General features: G+C 48.6%; 1 long non-coding RNA gene across 2 annotated transcripts in view; it reads left to right on the top strand.

Annotated features, from left to right (window-relative positions):
* LOC116645136 overlaps positions 1-23,124 on the top strand; it is a 60,053-nt gene that overhangs the window by 25,918 nt on the left and 11,011 nt on the right. The window contains exon 3 of one of the 2 annotated variants that reach the window (XR_004301910.1): positions 14,495-14,864. The exons of the other annotated variant lie outside the window; for it this stretch is intronic. This is a non-coding gene — a long non-coding RNA (uncharacterized LOC116645136). Of the gene's footprint in view, positions 1-14,494; positions 14,865-23,124 lie in introns of those variants that run through there. 2 annotated transcript variants of the gene reach the window in all.

Genomic DNA, 23,124 nt, shown 5'->3' with positions numbered 1-23,124 from the left:
GCTGGCCCTCACTTCTTCTCTGGCCCCTAAACATAGTAACAACTCATGCAGAAAATTTTTTTTTAATACCGCACATAGTCCAGATACACCGTCATCTGAAATCATTTTTGCGTTTTTATTTCCTAGGCAGTTCTTGCTAACACGCACGTGTCGTTTGTACCCGGCTGCCATCGTAGTGTGGAGTCGTGGTGTATTCTGTCCCCTCGCCCTCACTTTGTCAAGAAGCCGCTTTCCTATAGGGCACGGTTTCTCAACTTCACAGTTCACATGGGGGCTGGATAATTTTTTTTTAAAGATGTTATTTTTTAATTTTTTAGAGAGGGGGAGAGAGGCAGAGAAAGAGGGTGGGGGGGCACAGAGGCAGAGAGAGAATCTTAAACAGAATCTACACACGCAGTGCAGAGCCTGATGCAGGGCTCGATCTCACAACCCTGAGATTGTGACCCATGCCAAATCAAGCACTGGATGCTTAACTGACTGGCCACCCAGGTGCCCCTTAAAGGTTTTATTTTTTAAGTAATCTCTGCATCCAATGTGGGGCTTGAACTCAGAGCCCCGAGATCAAGAGTTGCATGCTCCATCCACCAAGCCAGCCAGGTACCCCCACTGGATAATTTTTTTGTTAGGGATGGGTGGGGCTGTCTCATGCATCCCTTACCTTTATCCACTAAATGCCAGGAGTATCTGCTCAGTTATGGCAACCAGAATGTTTCCAGACATTACCAGATTTCCTCAGGGTGCAAATCACCTTCCTTTGAGAGCTACTGAGATGGAGTCTGCATAATGAAAAATTTAAGTTGCCCATTGCTTTTGAGACCAGTGGCAGAAAAGGAATTTCTAATTTGTTTCAGCAGCAGCTGAAAAATACATGACTTCTTCTGGTAGCCTGCCTGGGAAAGAGGCTCTGGGAACTTGGAACTATATAGAACGCCCTCACAACCTCTGACTGGACAGCCTTTGTCTCAGTCTGGGACTGGAGAATCTGGGTGTTTGATACCAGTCCTTATATTAAAACCAGCAGAGGGGCATCTGGTTGGCTCAGTCAGGGAGCATTCGACTCTTGATCTTGGGGTTGTGAGTTCAAACCCCACGTCGGATGTAGAGATTACTTAAAAATAAAATTTTTAAAAAGAAAAAGTGGAACAAGAAGTTTGAGTCCCACTGGTCCAAGTTTTAAAATATTTAATAGTAACTGTTAATTATTAAATAATAAAAACTATAGCTAAATAATAGAGCTAAAACCTAAGTGGTTACTATGTGTCATGCACTTTTATATATTAACTCATTTAGTCCTGGGAACAACCCTCTGAGGTAGGTCTTTTTTTATCCCCATCATATAGATGAAGACTCTGAAGCATAGAAAAGGCTCACTTATTCATGGTCACCCAGCTAGGAATGGGCAGGGCTGGGATTCAAAACCAGTCCAACCCCAAAGCCCCTCAGTGTCTGCCGTTTACTGGGCACCACGTGAGCCGCCTGAGTGGGGGCTGAGAGCTTTGTGGACATGGCTTCAGTTTTTGCTGTAGTCCTTCAGGCGAGGTGGTATTTTCCTAGATTTTACAGATGTGGAACTGGGGACTTAGAGAAGTTATGATGTTCTGCCCCTGGTCCCCCAGGCATGTGACCCAGAGCTGGACATTCTTCCCTGTGTCATGTGGCCTCCCACGAATGAGTAAAAAACTTTTTTCTACCTTCATCTTCCTTTTTCCCTTGTGCCAGGCACTAAATAAATGTTACCATTTCTAATTAGATCTTGTTCTTCAGATGCTTTGTCTACATTATTTAATTTAATCCATACAGCAGTCCTGGTGGTTTCCCATTTTAGAGATGAAGAGACGGAGATTCAGAGAGAGGAAGTAACTCGCCTAAAGTCAAAAAGTAACTCACTGAGCCATAAATTGAACCCAGGTCTGTCTGATTTCAAACTATATTCTTTTTTTTTTTTTTTTTTAAATATTTTATTTATTTATCTGACAGAGAGAGACACAGCAAGAGAGGGAACACAAGCAGGGGGGTGGGAGAGGGAGAAGCAGGGTTCCTGCCGAGCAGGGAGCCTGATGCGGGGCTCGATCCCAGGACCCTGGGACCATGACCTGAGCTGAAGGCAGCCGCTTAACTGACTGAGCCACCCAGGTGCCCCTCAAACTATATTCTTAACTTTTATGCTCTTTGCATGTTTCCATTAGGAAACATCCTTAAAATACGTCAAAATTAGCAATAGCATTAATGGTTAGCAGGAGTAAGGAGGTGGGCTCTATGGGTAAGATATGTTCTTTCTGGGGACACTCAACTGCAACTCTCTTCTGTTCTTTTCACGAAAGCAGATGAGCTTGGCCTTGAGTGAATGTTACTGGGCTCTTGGTACCAGCTTTGACTCTCGTTCCAGCACTTGTGACTTCAGTCTTTAACTTGACAGATCTGCTCAGCAGTGCCCAGCGCTTTGACAGTCCCTCTAGAGACTGCTGTAGGTGTCGTGGACCTGGGCATCGTGTGAAAACAGTATGCTCACAAAGACACGGGAGGACCATAGGCTCCTAAAGATGGCCTCGGATTTTTCCATTTTCTTGGATATCAAGATGCTTTCTGGTTTGCTCAGATGTTTTATGCAAAACACTCTCTTTTGCCTTTTCAACAGCCTTGGCCTGCCCAGCACTCAGGGGTAATGGAGTATAAAAAGGCCACTGCTCTTTGCAGCTGCAGGTGACTGGGCTGGCTGGTGGGCTGTGCTCAATGTCTGCTGACTGGGGGCCGGTGCGTTGGCCAGACCTGGCTGGCCCAGGGGAGCGGAAGGTGTTGGGAGTCTCACCGGCTCCCAGACCAGTTTGCTTCGTTGTTCTTACCCCCTTCCATCCTGGTGTGGCCTGGCTTTTCTGCCCGAAGACTCCTTTTACCTAGTCTTGAAACATGACCTGTACATTCACTTCACCTCTTGCAGAAGCTTTTTAAAGTTATGTTGATATAAACAATGAGGAAATTGGTTTGGTGGGCGTAAGAGGGAAGACTGCTTTGGGTAAAAGGCATCTAGGGAAATTGGAAGGTGCAGGTGGGATAGCGTAGGTCAGTCTCTAGGATTGGAGCCAAGGCTGTGGTGGTGGGACCTCCCTGTGAGAGTGGGGTCACCTGGAGTGACAGGGATCTGTCCCTAGAACCTGCCCTTCCAGGTAGGAACTAGGCATTAGCTGTGCTGGAAGGGCCGGCTCCTGGGCTCCGGCCCTACCCCCGCCGGTGTGGCACGGCGCCTGCGGATACCCGGCACCTGCTTTCCAGTGGTCAGTGTGGTTAGCCACGGGGCGGGGGGGGGAAGAATCTCTTTCGGCCTGTATTGTGGTTCCCCAGGGACACAGGATGATTAAACTGCTCCTCGTGAAGATGATGAGGATCCGTGTCCACATCATTGGTTGAGGGCTTACCCCAACAGCTGGTACCCTGGGGCGGTGACCCCATCCAGCATGACTGGGGGCCAGGAGAATGGCTTTTCCCACACCCTGACTTAGGGCATCTCTGCCACACCCCAGGCTGCTGCTTCGGGGTTACACCCCAGTTCTCTCACAGAGAAACATGACCTTGGTTTTAAAATAACTTTTTAAATTACAGAGCTAGCTCTTCCTTATAGAAAGTAAATAATACCTGCAATTTTGCTTCCAGAGATAGTAGTTAACATTTTGGTACGAATCTTTTGCCCTATGTTCAGTTTTTCATGATGCAGCCCTTGTTGAAATTCACCTAGTGTGTTAGTCTGTGTTCAGGGGTATATTTGCAGCTACCTTAATGCTACGTAAAAGTGTTGTTGGGTATCTGGTTTTTCTTTTTTTTAAGATTTTATTTATTTGTCAAGAGAGCGAGAGTGAGAGAGCACAAGCAGGGGGAGCGGCAGGCAGAGGGAGAGGGAGAAGCAGGCTCCCCGCCGAGCAGAGAGCCCGATGTGGGGCTCGATCCCAGGCCCCTGAGGGCTCCATTTTAGACGTCAGTCCCTCACTGCTGACTTCATGCAGGAGTGTCCCCCCCCCCCCCCGCCCCCACACAAAGTACTGCTGTTTTGAAAGATCTCAGTACAGTGTAAAACTCTAGAATATAGGTTGCTTTTCCTTTTTGCCTTTTATTTTTAACAGCAACGATAGTAGCTACAATCTGTTGTCTGTTTACTTTGCGTCTGGCGCTGTGCTAACTGGTTTTCAAGGAGCTCATCATACACTCTTCCTAACAGTCCCAAGAGGTGGGTTATTTTATTGTCTCCAGTGTTCAGGCCAGGCAACAGAGCCACAGAGAGGCTAAGGGAATTGCCTCCTCCGTAAATGGACCGTGCTGATGTCGCAGGCATCACCCTGGGGCCTGGTGACCCTGTGTCTAGAGGAGCTGAGCCTGGCGGAGTACGGGAGTGAAGACGACCCTGCTCCTGCCCTTTGAGCTAACAGTTTGCCGGGGGCTGAGGGACCCGCAGAGACAGACCAGTGGATGGACCCTGCCAGTACCTGTAGCCTGCCCTGGTCTTCTGTTCCAGACTTGCCTGGCTCCCCTCCTCCAGGAAACAGCGATTTTCCTGTCGACTCTGACGGAAAGCCTGCCCAGCTTGCAGGAGGAAGCTTGTTGCTGCTTGCTGTCAGGCTGCAGCTCTTTTGGTTGTGAGAGGCCATTACTGCTCCCCACCTCTTCCCACTGCTCTGGGCTCAGTGGCTTTCTCCTCATTTGATCAAAGGTGACTTGTATGCCCAGGCTGAGATCCTGATGGGAAAGGCGGCACCCCTTCTAGAGATGCCCTTGGAATAGAAAGGCTTTCTGCCGCTGAAGAAGAAAATAGAGCCCTCTCCCCACCGTACCCCTGCCCCGCCCACATGCGCAGGTGCACGCACTGTCCTACTAGGGATGCTCCTGGGATGTGCGTGTGACGCGGAGAGCTTTCTCCTTGGGGTCCCAAGCATCTGACCCTTTTCCCAGGGACACACCCGATTAAAGGCCATAAATTGGGAGTAGCCTGGGAAAGATTTCACTTTCCTTAGGGAAAAATCGCTATTAGACTTCTTTTTTTTGGGGGGGGGGGGTAGTGTTTTGGTTCCCTCTGAGCTTTTCCATTTACCCTTGAAATGACTCCCTTTAGTAGCCTGGGATATTTGTAGCCTGACAGATTTTAGAGAGAATACAAGATTGTATTTGAGTTGTTCTTAATGGGTAAAAATGTATTTTTGCTTTAGAGTGGGGTGTGTATCATGGGTAGTTTTATGAAGGATCAATATCTTCCCTCCCCCAAACCCATCCAGTTTCCCTTGGGCAGCCACAGGTAACCACGAACTCCTTAAGGCTGTGGGCAAGATGCCCTGTGCCTATAGATCTGAAGGAAAGGCTCCCAAGAGGCCCATCTGGAGAAGGCATCTTCTGTGGGGTCCACTGTCCCTGGGTTAGCCAGCCTCTGGGCCCTGAACTCCCTGTACTCGCTTGACTCTGAAGGTCTCCTCCTGGTCAGCTTGATCCGCTCTGGGATAAAGTGCCTGGTTCCCATACCAAGGACTGCTCTCAGCCATTGCAAGAAAGTTTATGCTAAGCGAGATCTCTAGAAGGGTTTCAGCTGACAGAAGAGGGATTGACTCCCTTCCTTAAGAGCTTAAAACTGATAGGGTCTTCATATTTTTTCTTAGTAACGCTTTGCTGTTGCTTCAGAGGATAGCCAGCTAAGTCTATACCCCCAGCTTGCTTGGGTAATGCCACGGAGAAATAGATGCTTCTTTTACCCCATTTCTGAGGCCCTTGTTTATTCTGCAGAAAGACTCTTGTATCAAGTGAAAACTGTCCGTAGAATCTCCCTCCCAGCTTTGTATTAGGCCTGTGTTGCTTCCAGGTGCTCCGCAATTAGGTAGCCCTGCCTTCCGACCTTCAGATCTCTTGTCTTGGGAGGAATAAGAGCAGCTGACGTAACACTGAGTACCTGCTGCATACTAGGCCCTGGCCTCTGTGCATTAACTCGTTAAGTCCCTGAAGAACTCAGTGAGGGCATAGGTCCTATTAGTATCCCCATTTTGTAGGTGAGAAGCCTGAGCCCTGGGATAGGTGGTCACACCCAGAGTGGACCCCAGGGTATCCTACTCTAGGGCCCCCTCTCCTCCTCTCTCCAGTGTTCCTAGTGAGTGTTCCTAGTAAGGCCCAGGAGCAATCTCTCGGTGTCGCTTGTGCTGCGATCTGGGGAAGGGGCTCTCCTGTCAGTGATGATGGCGGAGCTGCTAGAGGGGTGAATGTGCTGGGCTTTCAGAGTTTGCTGAGATGCTCCTGTTCTCCATACTTGGTGGTGCTGCTCTGGGCAGCTGAAGTCCGTTCAGTGGATGGGGAGCAGTCAGATGCCTTCTGTCATTCCTGACACGTTGGAGACTCCCCACATGGCCCTTCTGTCTCCAAGGTTAAGCCCACTTACTTTCCCACTTTAGGGTTTTCATTGCAAGGATTAGCCTGTCTTTTCTGGAAATGTAAATTTTCTGGCAATGGAAAGGTGGTTGGTCATGTTAGAGACTTTTTTGTTGGGGCTTCAGTAACAAGCTAGCTAGAACTCATCAGTTGACCACAGAAGGAAGCTGGTTCCCTAAACTCCAGCCCTGTCTCCAGGCTAACAGAGTTGAAGTCACAGCCCTACAGACCAGGCCACCCCTCTGTCTCCCTTTCTCCACTGGGGGAGTCTCTGGCCTCACATTCACCAAATGTCACATATCAATGGGTGAGGACCCCTTATTGTTGTCTTTTGGGTCGATGTTGGCATGTGGCAGGGTTACAGAACAGCAGGGATTGTTGTGGATGACTAAGTGACACACTTCTTTCCAGATCTACAAGCATGGCCATGGGTGCTCTGAAATGGTGGGCAGGGAGCTGGGAAGGGTGGGCCGTCTGCCTTGAATCACCTCCCCACGTTCACCGAGAATGGTCATCGGTTCCATCCCTGACCTCAGACCTCACCTTGTCCTCACCAGGGCTCTAACCTGAGGTGCAGTCAGGTGAAAACACAGCTCTTTTACTTTTGCACAATTAAACCTCACAGTGGAAGGAGGAAACAACCGGGGGTGTTTTGCATAAATAGATCTGCTAGGACTGTTAATCAGTAACACGGGAATCTCGTACGTGTTGAAGCCGGTTATGGTCTGTATACCTAAGATAAAAAACACACTTTGTGTTCAGTAAAAACGATATGGCAGTGTTTACCTTGTTACAAAATGCAGCCAATCCTATTTGAATGGGACTCCTGAGGCCGGCGCTCAGCGTGAGTCAGAGCAGCATGGCCGATAACAGGACAGCCTGTGCCTGGGCTCTAACTGGTAGGACCCAACAGCTGCCTCCTTGGCGATCTCTTTTGGGCAAGTTGCAAAGAGCCAGCTCCCCTCAGAGTGTACTTCCTCTCCATTTTTTTCTATAACCCAGTGCCTGAAAACCAGGAAAATAATAATTTTCCTGATTTCTGCTTAGCTTCCAAAATCATGACGGCATTGTCTTATATTCAAGAGCCAGGGACATTGGGAGTTTGTGGTTTCTGGTCTCTTTCTTGCTCTCCTTGCTTTGTTTCTGAGATTCCCTGGTTCCAGGCATCTTTCCTTCTGCTCAGCAGGGTATGAAATCATAGATCGTGCATTAACCACCTTCCTTGTCGTCCCCTCCTTAGGGAGGGAGGGGCTGAGGGAGAGAATCTTCCAAGCAGACTCCCCGCTGAGCGAGGAGCCTGACACAGGGACGCCGGGCTCCATCCCACAACCCATGGGATCGTGACCTGAGCCAAAACCAAGAGTCGGATGCTTAACCCACTGAGGCCCCCAGGAGCCCCAGGTGTGGTTTATCCATTCCTCCATCGAGGGACACTGTGGGGGGCTTCCACTTTTTTTGGCTGCCGTGAATATGCTGCTATAAACATGGATGCACAAGTACCTAGTCAGGTTCATGCTTTCAGTTCCTAAGGGTAAGAGTTTTAAAGCGCAAGGAGCAAGATGTCTTTGAAGGTCAGTTTCTGATAAATTGCCCTTCCCCCGTTGAGGGTGAGTCTTGCAGGCCAAAAGTGAGCTTTACTCACCATCTAATTTTAGACTCGGACTTAAGCACCACTGGTCACTTGTAACATCATGCTTCAGTTTGATATTTGATAGGTTTTTGCAGTGTGTTACAATCCCAGTTTTGTGTATTACCTGTCATCGACTGCACGTAGTTGGCCGCTCCTTTGTGATCGCGGAGGCACCTCGTCACTGGCTGGTGGGCGCTGGTGTTCGGCACCGCAGCTTGTTCCAGCCGGCTTGCTTCCGGGGTGCGGGCTCTTCCTGAGCTTGCCCCTCCTGACCCAAGTTGCTCTGGTCTTTGGACATTGTCCCCAGATCTGGCTCCACGTTGGGGCCTAAAGCCCTGAACCCACTGGCCACTGAGGCTGTTGAGGCCTCCTGTCCTACCCCCACGGCAGCTTTGTGAGGCATAGTATTCTCCCCCATGTCTGCTGGTTCTTGTCATTTGTTTTCATTTTAGCCAGTTCTTGTACAGCATTTAGCATTATTAGAATTATATGTAAATTTTTTTCCTCCGGGAGTGCAATATTTTTCTGAAATACCTTGGCATTTGGCGTTGGCACAAGGACTGGTTTTCCCTGCACCAGTTTAGACCTAGTCCTGGGACCCTCGGCATCCGGTGAGGTGCACACACCTGGAAGGTGATGGCCTTCGCTGGATTCAGCTGTCCTGTCATGGGTTTCTCTACCTCTAGAGGAGACTTCCTTAGGCCAGTGTCCCTCTGCATTTGCCAGACTGGTTCAGTTAGGAAGTAGAGATGGCTGGGTGTGAAATCTTTTCTTGATGGCTGTATGGTTCTTCTCTTAATTTCTTATTAGAAATTCCCCCAAATCCACAGATGAGCCAACTTAGAGCTCTTCCGCACAGTCAAGGACACTATGAATTACCAGCGCCCCGGTGGACTCCGAGCCCATGACCTGAGGGCGTGGGCCATGCAGCCCTTGTAAAATGGGGCCAGGACCCTGCCTCTGCTTACTCGAGCCTCCTGTCCGTGGCTGGAAGGTTCTTAGTCCTGCGTGTTAAAGAAAAAATGCACGCTCCTCGTTCTTATCCCCCTACCCCCACCCTGCCTTCCTGTGAGGTGGGAGTGGGGGGTGGGGTGCAGCGCATAGAGAAGGCCTGTTCCCTGCACTTGAGGAACTCTGAGTCTAGGTAGGGCATTTAGAAACCCTGACGATAAAGCAGCCATTTCTGAGACAATCCTATGTTCTTGTTCTGATCCAGTGACACAAGGGAAAATGAAAAGATGGCTGGCATCCTGTGGCAAAGTCTCCTGTTCTTACCCCAAGCTGTCCTGGGCACTCATCAGCATGGACTGTTGGGGAGCCTTCCCTTTGCTTCCAAACACTCGCCTGGGCCCATCTCTGTCTCAGTACTGCCTTCTTAAGCGCTGCTTGATATTTCTAAGGCTGTTTTCCGATGACTGTAGTGACAGAAAGATCCTTGCTGCGCTGGGTCAGGAAGAGCCCTCAGAGGAGATGCTCGGAACCCCAGGTAGTGGGGACCATGCACCTTGGCGTTGCAAAGGAGGAGGACATTCTCTGCTCCTTTTGTCTTCTGTTCTTCTCAGGGCTGACTGTTAGCTTCTCCCACTGTTCGGGCCCAGGAGGGGAGAGGATCAAGCCATATCTTGTTGCCAATGCATTTTCATCTCTTTGGGGCCCCATTACAGATACCGCTATGAACCCTGCTTTTTTACAGGTGAGGACACTGAGGTTCCAAGAGGCAAAGGGGAGGGCCGAGTCGAGGCAAGCCACCCTGGGGCCCAAACCAAGAAGGAAGGAGGGAGTGTACATGAGTCTGGGCTAGGGCTGAGCTGAGAAAAGGCATCAGTACTTGAAGGACAGTGGCTGTTTAGTCCCCCGATGGTCGCCTTATTTGGGTTTGTTTTAGATGCTGGAGGAGGAAGGGACAAGTTTGCCAGAGAGCAGATCAGATGCTTCTCAGGGTCAGAAAGATAGGGGTGGGGTGTGGAAGAGGAGCCGTTCACACAGTAACCCAACCTCAAGCTGGGTCTCTGGCCTCCACGCTGGGAGGGGCCCGGCTAATGAATCAGGCAGCTATTCCTGGAGCCGACGCAGGAGAGGGGACACTCTTCTGCCCTGGGGCAGGCGAGCCATTCTGGGGGCAGGGAGGGAAGGAAGAGGTGGTTCAAGGAGTGCACCCACAGATCCCTGAGGCCGGCTGTCTGTACGGGAAGCCTGACGACTGGCAGGTGCCTGAGAAGCTCACAGTGGGGCTTCCTGCTGCCATGGGTGGCCCCGGAGCCCAGGGTGCCTGGGCCTTCAGTCGGTGGGATGGGCTGTCACTAGGCATGGGCCTGCCAGTCAGGACACAGGTGTCTCTGGCCCTTGGATTACAGCCCTGTGCTGCTGTCCTGTTAGTCCCCACGCTGGCCAGGTCTTACTTCCGTCCCAGACTCAGCATACCAGCTCCCTGCCCCTGGAAGCTGCTCTGTCCCAGGCCCTCCTGAGTTTCTCATGTCCTACTTCCCAGAGATGTGACCATGGCCGCCTGACCCTGACTCTAGTCGGTTGAGACCAGAGGAGACGTGATGGCCATTATGTATGTACGTGCGTGGGTTGGGGTGAGGCAGAAACCCCCTCCAGCATGGGCCTGCTAGAAATGGGGCCTGGCTCCGATCATTGGCCCCCTGCCCTCAGAGTGGATTTGGGCTCTACCCCTCCCTCGGCCTGGACCTTTTAGGTCCTCCAGACAGTGAAGAGCCAGCTTACCTTAGGACCCTTTGCTCCCTGAGCAGCCTGTGACTCTGCCTTCCAGGCTCTTGTTCCTTCTGAGGCTTCTGCCCAGAGTCTGGGTGAGAGCCCCTCTCTGCCTGTGTGGAGCTGTCTGCCAGAGGCCCGCTCAGTCAGGGGAGGGGTCTGCCTGCCGGGTCATGGCCGTTTGAACAATGGTGATAACACAGAGAACATTGATTGAGAGCTTTGTAGTTCATGAAGCACTGTGCTAATAAGCATTTTACGGGCCTGATCTCCTAATTTTCCCAGCAACCTGTGGGGTGTAGATTACCAGTGCTCCTATATTACAGCAGTGGAAACTGAGGCTAAGAGAGGTGGTCACCTGCCCAAGGTTATGTGGCCAGTGCATAGATGGCCTATATTTAAATCCGATTTGATAATGTCTTATTAAAATCTCTGTTCTTAAATCCTAATTGTGGTGCCTCCCACTAAATTGGAACAGGGTGTCTTTGGGAATAGTGACCTGAATTGGAGTAACAGTGTCAGGTAGGCAGGGTTCCTTCTCTGCTTCTCTCTGAACTATCTCCAGAATCTGATGAGAACCCCACTGCCCCTCTCTCTCTCACACACACACACCCACTCACACTCACACTCTCTCACTCTCACGGAACAGCTGGGGCCAGCTGTAAGGAGGAGACTGGGGAGACGGGGACAGAGCTTTGCCGAGGACACAGCTAGTGCCCCCTGCGGGCTGTGTTTTGTGTGTTGGACGCGTAGAATCCGTTGGCCTCCCGCAAGGCCTGGCCTGGGCGAGGCGAATTGCCCACCGCGGCAGGGAGCGCTGCCCCTCTGCCCTGTGAACGCGGCCCTAAGTGGGTGCGGCCTCCTCACAGCAAACCTGTCCTCACGCAGCTTTCCAGAGACCAGAGTTCTGGGCCCACCGCATACAAGCCTCAGTGTCTGAAACCCAGGGGACATTCAGCACAGAGAATGAACACTTTTCTTTGGATTATCAGTCATTCAAGCGCTAGCCTTCACACTGTGCATGTGCCTCGAATTGGGTTCCCTGACTCACGAAGAGGAAGCACTGCCCCCCACACACACACACACACAACACCCCGAGGTCTCCTGAAAGGGACTGTGATGTAGGAGGCTGACTGAGTCACCGCTGCGCGAGTCTGAGGAGCAGCCTTCCTTGTGGGGGTGGGCAGGTCTGATCCGGGTCTTGCAAAGCACAGACATTTGGCCCTGACGGCGGGCTTGGGCAGAGCTGCTGCCCACGGGCGGATCCAGAGCCCTGGGATCCCATCCCTGCAGCTGACTGAGCGGTCCCGCGGCCACAGAGAAAGTGCTGTGGGAAGGAGAAGCCTGGATGCTTTGTTTTGTCTTGTTTTAGAGGCAGGGGAGGGGCAGAGGGAGAGGAAGGGGGAGGAAGAGAGAGAGAATCTTAAGCAGGCTCCATGCCCAGCACAGAGCCCAACGCAGGGCTCCATCTCAAGACCCTGAGATCATGACCTGAGCCGAAATCAAGAGTCGGACGCTTAACCGACTGAGCCACACAGGCGCCCCAAGCCTGGATGTTTTGAGCAAAGGGGTGAGTGATGGGCATTTAAGTGCAGAGCAGTGGGTGTGCTTCATGAGAAGTCAGGACACAGACATGTGAATGCTGCCTTCTAGCTGATTTTGGACAGACCATGTGGACTTCCCTTGAGCAGTTGCCTCCTCTGTAAAAGGGGACGGCAGTGGGGTTTTTGCCCGTGGATGCGCAGGGCTGTACAGACTTCAGTCCAGAGACGGAGACAGGAATGATGAGGGTGGAGTCCAGGAGCCCTGGGCAGGTGCCTTGGCTGGGGTGGCATCCATCCCGTGTCCCTGCCATCCAGGCTGGTGTCGGAGGGCCTGAAAGCCAGAGCGGAAGTGTGGAGGGGATGTCTGCAAGATGGAGAGGACGAGCCCAGTGACCTTGTTGCTGGTATCAGGAGAGGGCCAAGGGGGGCGGTGGGCACTACTTTCCGGGTCCGATGAGTAGGCACTGAAGTTCCTGACGACACTGCTGAGGTGACAGGCTGGCAGGGGCGTGGTGAACGGAGGGGTTCTGCTAAGGAAGCGAGAGGAGAAAGAGCATGATGTTCGCCTTCAGGGGGTGAGCGAAGAGTGGAGCCATGGGGGTGGTCGGAGGGCCTGAAGATGGCCCTTGGAAGACTGTGGAGTCCTCCCGGGTGTGCGCAGGCAGGGACTGACCCTTCTCGCTCGGTGCCCTCTTTCTCTAGGCCTGGGCTCAGGTGGGCTTCTGACACCTGCCCAAACCTAAAACCCAGACTTGAAGGGGAACAGCAGACGAGGCTGGGGTTTGTGTCATAATTTCTGCAGTGCACCTGCTGTTGTTGCTAGAGGGGGAGGAACCTTGGCAGTGGGCAGTTGGGGCCAGGCATGGGGCTCAGCCTTAAATTACCAGTTTGGGGGTACTCTCTGGTGTCCGAGCTCCTCAGAGGGAGTGGGGAGCAGTGATTTGAATCTGCTGCTCACCAGCTTTGCCCGGACCTGAAAGAGTCAGCGAGGCCTGAGAGGAGTCAGAGTTGCATTGAAGGCGTATGTGACGGGTGGGACTCTGGGTCCCAGGGGCCAGGTCAGGCTGTGAGGGGAGCAGGAATGACTGGGAGCACAGATTAGATGGAGCCGGGCCGGGGGTCAGTGGGGGTGGCTGTGTGTAACAGTGACACGGGGAAGGTAGTCCAGGACTGAGGCCAGTGCCACCAGGGAGCCCAGTGCGGTCAGTGACAGCTGCCCCCAAAGACCCGGGAGCTAGCAGTTGGGGCAGAGGCTAGAAGGGGGCCGAGGTGTGCGGAAACTGGACAGGCCCTCCCTCCTGCTGGCAGGACCCGGCGGTGACAGTCCAGAAGCAACCTTGAGTGTGGCTTTGGAATCAGACAAGCCTGGATTGAGGAGAATATAAAGTGCAAAGTAAAATCCTCCACCCCTCACCATCCCTTGACCTTTAAGTTTCTTGTATTCTTTCCGAATCGTGTTTGTGTATGTGTGTATTTTCTTTGTACAGATCAGACAAAGCGTGCTTATGTACCTTGCTTAATTTGTTGGCAACATGGAAGAACCACCTAGTTCTTTTTAATGGCTGTTTTCCTTTTCTGCCTTACAGCGTGCATTGATTTAGCTCGTCAGTCTCCACTGGACACGGAGGTGGTTGTTTGGGGTTATTTGGATACCGTGGCAGTCACACGTATCTGAACGCTGAGACCATTACTTCTGTAGGAAATCCTAGATGTGGATTTTGTGGGTCAAAAATTGTATGCACCCCCCTCCCAGCTCTCTTTCGAAGGGGTCCTGCCAGTTCACACTGGCTGATAGTGTTTGAGGGTTATAAATGATGAGGGCTACACGGAGCCGTTGTGAGGATTACATGAGAGAAAGTGTAAAGCTTCCAGCCGGTGCCTGCCTCACCACCAGGCTGCGGGGCCGGGCTCTCTACGAACTGGATCACTTCAGACAAGCATCAAATACGGTGCTGGGGTGGGTTTCATGTAGCTTGGGGAAGGGGAGGTGGCGGGAAACCGTGGTCTGACAGGTGCTGAGCAGATGTCCCCTGCATTCGCACATGAGTTCCAGACGTGTGCCAGGCACCGGAGCAGAGATGGAGCCGTGAACCAGACAGGCGTGGCTCCCCGCCTCCCGGAGCCGGCCCTCTGGAGTCTTCCGTGGCCGGTGCTGCCTGCCGGCTGCGTGGGACGCCCCTCTGACCAGGTCTCTCTCTCCCCTGCCCTGCCCCACCCCCAGTGTACGTGATGGAACGGGAAAGGAAGACGGACACCGGGTGTCAGGCAGCCCTGGCCGCGTGCTGGGCCGCCCTCTGCTGCTGCTGCCTCCTGGACACCTTGGACTGAGCGGCCGGGCCCCACGTGCTCCCTCCGGCCCGCTGCCTTCTGTTCCTGCAATAAACAATTAGTGCTGTACCGTTCCATTTTTTTCTTTGTTTGAAAAATACTGCATCTGCAGATGTTTACATTTTAGCCCCTAGGATAGGTGTGAAGTGGTATCTCACTATCTTTTTAACGTACTGACTCAGCAGTTCTGCTCACGACGCATTGCTCACCACAATAAGGACAGTCACCATCTGTCACCATACAGCGTGTTACAGTATTATTGACTGTGTTCCCTGTGCTGTACTTCTCATCTCTGCCACTTACTTACAACTGGAAGTCTGTACCTCTTAACCCCTTTCTCTCTCTCACCCATCCCCCCACCCACTTCCCCTCTGGCCACCAGCAGTTCTCTATTTCAGACTGTTTTTGTTTTGTTTTTTTTTAAGATTTTATTTATTTACTTGACAGAGAGAGACACAGCGAGAGAGGGAACACAAGCAGGGGGAGTGGGAGAGGGAGAAGCAGGCTTCCTGCCAAGGAGGGAGCCCGATGCGGGGCTCGATCCCAGGACCCTGGGATCATGACCTGAGCCGAAGGCAGACGCTTCATGACTGAGCCACCCAGGCGCAGACTGTTTTTTTATTTCACTCAGCATCATCCATGTTCTCACAAATGACCAGACCTCACTCATTCTGTTTTATGGCTGAGTAACACTCCAGTGTGTGTGTGTGTGTCTGTGGGCACACGCGCATGTGTGCACGAGTGCATGTGTCTCTGGGGGCTGTTCTTAAATGTGCCACATCTTTATCCGTTTTTCTGTGGAGGGACACTTGGGTTGTGCCCATATCTTGGCTATTGTAAATAAGGCGGCAATAAACACAAATTAGTGTTTTTGTTTTCTTTGGGTAAATACCCAGTGGTAGAATTATTGGATTGTATGGTAATTAATTCTATTGCTAATTTTTTGAGGAACCTTCATTCTGTTTTCCAGAGTGGCTGCACCAGTTTGCATTCCCACCAGCTGTGCACAAGGGTTCCGCTTTCTCCACATCCTTGCCAACACTTATTATTTCTTGTCTTTTGGGATAATAGCCGTTCTGGAAGGTGTAAGGTGATATTGTGGTTTTCATTAGTATTTTCCTGATAATTAGTGATGTTGAGCATCTTTTTATGTGCTCATTGGCCAGCTGAACATTTTTTTTTTTTTTAAGATTTTGTTTGAGAGCGCGAGCGAGTGAGAGAGCACAAGCGGGGGGAGCGACGGAGGGAGAGGGAGAAGCAGGCTCCCGGCCGAACAGGGAGCCCGACACAGGGCTCAATCCAGGACCTTGAGATACGACCTGAGCTGAAGGCAGATGCTTAACTGACTGAGCCACGCAGGCGCCCCCATCTGTACATCTTTGGGAAAACGTCTATTCAGAGGGCACGTGGGTGGGTCGGTCAGTTAAGCGTCCAACTCTTTTTATGTTTTTTTAAGATTTTATTTATTCATGAGAGAACGCTAAAGAGAGCACAAGCAGGGGGAGGGGCAGAGGAAGAGGGAGAAGCAGGCTCCCTGCTCATCAGGGAGCCCGATGTGAGCTCGGTTGGCAGGACCCTGGGATCATGACCTGAGCTTAACCGACTGAGCCACCCAGACACCCCATAAGCGTCCAACTCTTGATTTCTTTTTTTTTTATTTATTTGACAGCACAAGCAGGCAGATGGGCAGGCAGAGGGAGAGGGAGAAGCAGGCTCCCCACTGAGCAGGGAGCCTAATGCGGGGCTCGATCCCAGGACCCTGGGATCATAACCTGAGCTGAAGGCAGACGCTTAACGACTGAGCCACCCAGGCGCCCCTCCAACTCTTGATTTCATTTCAGGTCATGATCTTGGGGTCATGAGATTGAGGTCATGAGATTGAGGTCATGAGATTGAGCCCTGAGTCAGTCTCCACACCAGTGGTTTTCACTCCCTCCCTCCCTCCCTGTGCCCCTCCCCCTCTGCTCGGGCATGTGTGCTCTCTCTCTAAAAAAACAATAAAAAATGAAAATGTGTAGTCAGATCCTCTGCCCATTTTTAATAGAACTATTTTTGTTTTGGGTGTTGAGTTGTATGGGTTCTTTACATATTTTCGGTGTTAACCCCTTTGGGGATATGTCATTTGCTAATACCCTCTCCCATTCGGTAGGTTGCTTTGTCACCTTGTTGATGGCTTCCTTTGTTGTGCAAAAGCATTTTATTTTAGTGTGATCCTAGTGGTTTAATTTTGTGTTTGTTTCTCTAGCCTCAGGAGACCTATCCAGTAAAATGTTGTCAAGGCTGATGTCAAAGATTCTTGCCTGTTTTCTTGTAGTTTTATGGCGGTCGGTCTCACATTTAGGTCTTTAATCCATTTTGAGTTTATTTTTGTGTATAGTGTAAGGAGTGGTCAGTTTCATTCTTTTGCATGTAGCTGTCCAGCTTTCCCAGCAGCATTTATTGAAGAGAATGTCTTGGGGTGCCTGAATGGCTCAGTTGGTTAAGTGACGACCTTCGGCTCAGGTCATGATCCTAGAGTCCCACGGGACCCCGCATCGGGCTCCCTGCTCAGCAGGGAGTCTGCTGCTCCCTTTGACCCTACCCCCTCTCATGCTCTCTCTCTCTCAAATAAAATCTTCAAAAAAAAAAAAAAAAAGAGAATGTCTTTTCTCCATTGTATATTCTTGCCTCCTTGGTTGTAAGTTAATTGACCATATAAATGTGGATTTATTTCTGGGTTCTCTATTCTGTCTCCTTGATCTGGGTGTCTATGTGCCAGTACCATACAGTTTTTTTTAAAAATTGAAGTATAGTTAACACACAATGTTAGTTTCATGTGTACAGTAGTGATTTTACAAGTGTATATACATTATGCGGTGCTCACAAGTGTAGCTCCCATCTGTGACCATAAAACACTAAGAGTACCACTGACCATATTTTCTGTGCTTTTATCCCCGTGACAGACTAGAAGCCTGTATCTCCCACTCCCCTTCACCCATTTTGCTCGTCCCTCATCCCCCCCCCACTTCCTTAAACTGTTCCCTAAACTGGGAACAGTCCGTTTATTTCCTGTTATTTATGGATTTGTTTCTACTTTGTTTTTTAGATTCCACGTATAAGTGAGGTCATGGTATTTGTCTGCCTCTCTCTGACTTACTTCACTTAGCATAATACCCTCTAGATCCACCTATGTTGGCAGGACAAGATCTCATCCTTTTTTATGGCTGAATAATATTACATTGTATTTATGTACATCTTCATCCATTCATCTTTTGGTGGACACTTGGGTTGCTTCCATATCTTGGCTGTTATAAATTATGCTGCAGTAAACATAGGAGTGCATATAGCTTATCAAATTAGTGTTTTTATTTTCTTCAGGTAGACCCAGTGGTGGAATTACTGGATCATATGGTAATTCTTTTAAATTTTTTGAGGAACCTCCATACTGTTTTTCACAGTGGCTGCACCAGTTTACATTCCCACCACCAAGGCACGAGGATTCCATTATTTCCACAGCCTCGTGAACATTTATTATTTCTTGTATTTTTGATTCTAGACATTCTGACAGGTGTAAGGTGCTATGTCATAGTGGTTTGATTTGTCTTTCTCTGATGATGAGTGATACTGAGCATCTTTTCATGTGTCTGTTGTCCATCTGTATGTCTTCTTTGGAAAAATGTCTCTTCAGGTCCTCTGCCCATTTTTTAACCAGATTGTATTTTGGGTGTTGAGTTGTGTAAGTTCTTTACATGTTTTGGATATTAACCCCTTAGGAGATGTATCATTTATGAACATCTTCTCCTGTTCAGTAGGTTGTCTTGTCATTTTGTTGATGGTTCCCTTTGCTGTGCAAAGGTTTTTTATTTTGGTGTGGTCCCAGTACTTGAATTTTGCTTTTGTTTCCCTAGCCTCAGGCGACCTATTCAGAAAAATGTTGCTAAGGCCAGTGTCGAAGAGATAACTGCCTGTGTTTTCTTGGAGGAGTTTTTTGGTTTCAGGTCTCATATTTGGGTCTTTAATCCATTCTGAGTTTATTTATGGTGTAAGGAAGTGGTTGGTTTCATTCTTTTGCATGCAGCTGTCCAGTTTTCTTGGCACCATTTATTGAAGAGACTGTCTTTTCTTCATTATATTCTTGCCTCCTTGGGTTTATATCTGAGCTCTCTATTCTGTTCCATTGATCTTTGTGTCTATTTTTGTGCTAGTGCCATACTGTTACATTACTGCAGCTTTGTATAGTGTATCTTGAAATCTAGGATTACATGTACAGCTTTGTTGTTCTTTCTTAAGACTGCTTTGGCTATTCAGGTTCTTCTCTGGTTCCATACAAATTTTAGCTTTATTCTAGTTCTGTGAAAAATGTTGTTGGTATTTTGATAGGGACAGGATTGGATCGTAAGGCCTTTTTTTTTTTAAGATTTTATTTTTAAGTAATCTCTACACCCAACATGGGGCTTGAACCTACAACCCTGAGATCAAGAGTCACACTTTCCACCTACAGAGCCAGCCAGGTGCTTCTACATAGTATGGACATTTATTTATTTGGACTTTTAACAATATTAATTTTTCTAATCCATGAGCATGGAATATCTTCTCTAAGATTTTATTTACTTTAGAAAGAGAGAGTACAGACACGGGGAGGGGTAGAGAGAGAATCTTAAGCAGACTCCACACTGGGCACAGACCAACGTGGGGCTCGATCTCATGACGCTGAGATCATGACCTGAACCAAAATCTAGAGTCATACGCTTAACTGACTGAGCCACCCAGGCACCCCCATGGAATATCTATTTGTGTTGTCTTCAATTTCTTTCATCGGTGTTTTACAGCTTTCAGAGTACAGGTCTTTAACCTCCTTGTTTAGGTTTATTCCTAGGTATTTTATTCAGTGTTTCACTATTTTAATTTACCTTCCCTGATTTCTAGTGACCTTAACATAAAAATATAAATTTTTGGTGATTTGCTTTTAAAAACATTGTGATTTTTCTTTCTTATGAAGGTTTGTCTTACTGATTTATAGGAAATCTCTAAATGTTCCACGCACTAATATTTGTTACTTTGATAGACTTGCAAATATCTTCTCCCTATCTGTCTCTTAATCTTTTTTATAGTGTATTTTCTAATATGAAAATTTTTTCAGATTTATTAATTGAGAGAGAGAGAGCACATGTGGGGGAGTGGAGGAGCAGAGGGAGAGGGAAAGAGAAACCCAAGCAGATGCCATGCTGAGAAGGGAGCCCAACATGGGGCTCAATCCCATGACCTTGAGTCATGACCTAAGCTGAAACCAAGAGTCAGACGCCTGACTGTGCCATCCAGGTGCCCCTAATAGGAAAGTTTTTAAATATCATGTTTATCAATCTTTCCCTTATGCTTTGTTCTAGTCTTTGAAAAACCCTTTTCTCCTCCAGTATCATAAAGCTAAGCCTGTATTTTCTTGTAAATTTTTTTCACATAGTCTTTCATTGACCTAATTTTAGTTTTGATAATGGTATACGTTAGAGTTCTGGTTTTCTTTATTTCCAACATTAGGTCATCCCTTCCCGATTGATTTGAAATGGGATTTGTCATATATAAGTTCCCCTCTATGAACAGGCTAGAATCAAGAGTCTGGTGTGATAAGTATCTTCCCTACCCCCAGCACATACACACATGCATATGTACATACCTACATACATACCCTTTTCCTCTTCAGAACTTGCTTGTCTGTTCTTGGCCTTTTAATCTTTAATCTGGATTTTAGGATGTGTCCTTTTCTATAGAAAAGTACCATATTTGGCTTTAATTGGAACAGTATGTAATTAACAAAATAACTGGGGGAAGAGTTGACATTTATAGTACTGTCTTCCTATCATAAACATGGTATCTCTCTATTTTGGTCATCTTTATTTCCTTAAGTAAAATCATACAGTTTTCATCACACAACTTTTGCATATCCTTTTTGGCTTTTATTTTTTTAATTGTAATTTTTTAAAAATTTGAGAGAGAGAGAGCACGAGCAGGGGTGGAGGAGGAGGGCCAGAGGGAGAGGGAGTAGCAGACTCTGTGCTGAGCAGGGAGTCCGATGCGGAGCTCAATCTCACGACCCTGAGATCATGACCAGAGCCAAAATCAAGAGTCAGACGCTTAACCGACTGAGTCATCCAGATGCTCCTGAGGTCCATTAGTTTTAATGCTGTTGTGAATGGGTTCTTTTTAATTTTTTTAACTTTTATTTTTTTAATTTTTAATTTTTTTAAGATTTTATTTTTTTATTTAACAGAGAAAGAGAGCACAAGCAGGGGGAACAGCAGGCAGAGGGAGAGGGAGAAACAGGTTCCCCACCAAGCAAGGAGCCTGATCAATGGGGCTTGATTCCAGGACTCTGGGATCATGACCTGAGCTGAAGGCAGCCTAACTGACTGAGCTACCCAGGCGCCCCAGAATGGATTCCTTTTAAAAAATATTACATTTTTGGTGAAAATAATTTCTTCACTCTAGTGGGGTCACAGGTTAGAAGATTCTAAAGTTTTATCACAGCATTTTCTTGGGGCACTTTATTTACTTCTTAAGTAATCTCTGTGCCCAAGGTGGGGCTCAAACCCACGACCCTGAGATCAAGAGTCACATGCTCTACCGACTGAGCCGGCCAGGCACCCCCACTTTGGGGCACTTTAAACTGTGGGAGGACTTATTCAGTCTATGCCATGCATACTCCTGGGGAACCACTGTCAGTCTACAAGGACCAACATTCATTGACTAAACGCTGAACATTTCCAGTGTGTTAGGTAATGGACCACACAGAATAGGACCTACTCCCTGCCTTCATGGAGCTTCTTTGCACTCTGGGGAAGGAACCAGACATTAAATAATCCCACGGGTAATAATTAACATTCTTCTTTCCTGTGAAGGGAAGATATATATGAAAACATATAAAAGGGGACCGTCTTAAACAGTCTGGGAGAGAAGATGAGTAGGTGTTAATACGCAAAACCACTGTAGGAAGAGCAGGTGCCGAGGCCCAATGGCAGAAGAGAACACGCCTCATTTGCGAAACTAGAAGAGGAAATTAGCACGGCAAGAGCAGTGGGATGTTGGGAACAGATGAGAAACAGGAGCAAGATAAGGAGCTTATAATCCCAATTAAAGATTCTGGTTTTTTATCTGTGAGCAGTGGGAAGCCACTAAGGATTTTAGGCAAAGGGATGACATGACCAAATTGGCATTTTTAAGAGATCCCCTTGGCTTCTATGTAGAGAATGATTTTGGAGGGGGCACAGGTTCACGTGATGATGGAGAGACATGAATGCATTTGAGATATTTGGAAGTAAAATCAAGAGTACTTGGTAATGGACTATGGGGATTGAAGGAGAAAGGCACACTCCGTGATGATTCCTTGGCTTCTGACTGGAACTGGTTGCCTACTACGTTTGTGGAGGTTGGGAACTATGATTGGTTGGGAGGAAGAAAAAAACCATGTTGGGTTAGATTGAGGTGTCAAGACAATGAGACATGCAAGTGGAGATGTCAGGTAAGCACTTGTATATATACTGGGCTGGAGACAGAGCTATGGAAAGGCATTGACATATTCATGGTAATCAGAAATGTTGGGGTGAATGAGATCAAGTTGGCTAGGGAAAAGAAGAGGTGGCAGTGGAGGGCTAAGCTTCAAGGAAAACTAAGTTGGATTATAGGTGATAAAACTTGCAAAGGAGTCAGATATGGAGAACCAGGAGAATGGGGTGTCCTGAAAGTAGAATTTGTATTTAGAGAAAGGCAGTGATCAGTAGCATCAAACGTTGCTGCGAAGTCAGGTCGGATAAGAATTCAAAAATGTCCATTGTACTTAGTCATGCCATTGTCACTCAGAGTGGGTTTCTCTCCAGTTCCTATTCTGCGAAGGACACCAACAGAGGGAAAGACAGTACTGCTAGGACCAGAGAACAGGGCTCCTCAGGACTGGAGGAAGGCAGACATTTGTGTAGGTGTGAAAGACATGAGCTCAGAGGTGCAAAGAACCAGCTGGGGCATGAAGGCTTGGAACCTCTGCCACACTGGAGGCAGTAAAACTGCATGCAGTCAAACACCAGGTTCCAGAAAGGCCGGGCATCAAGTAAGGAAGTCAGGCTACTGTGTCTCAGCTTTGAGTCTCCTCAAGCAAACTGTGTCCTCTGCGGTGTCTTTTGGAGGGTCCAGCATATAGATAACCAAGCATGTGACCATCCATGCTCCAGGGAGGCCCTTCTGAACAGCAGCAACAGTATAGACCCTTCGGACTGTATTTTCACTTTATCAATCTTTTCATATTTTTCTAATATAAATCTTTTTTTTTTATTTATTTGAGAGAGAGAGAAACAGCATGAGAGGGGAGAGGGTCAGAGGGAGAAGCAGGCTCCCTGCTGAGCCAGGAGCCCGATGTGGGACTCGATCCCAGGACTCCAGGACCATGACCTGAGCCGAAGGCAGTTGCTTAACCAACTGAGCCACCCAGGCGCCCTAATATAAATCTTTTCAAAAGAAACTTTAAATGTAACTCCAGTATGGAAAATAGAATCTGTGGAATTG

Source organism: Phoca vitulina, unplaced genomic scaffold, assembly GCF_004348235.1.
Source record: "Phoca vitulina isolate PV1807 unplaced genomic scaffold, GSC_HSeal_1.0 scaffold32, whole genome shotgun sequence".
Classification (NCBI taxonomy): Eukaryota; Metazoa; Chordata; class Mammalia; order Carnivora; family Phocidae; genus Phoca; species Phoca vitulina.
The sequence above is the reverse complement of the archived record's forward strand: the minus strand, read 5'-3'. Positions and strand labels throughout refer to the sequence as shown.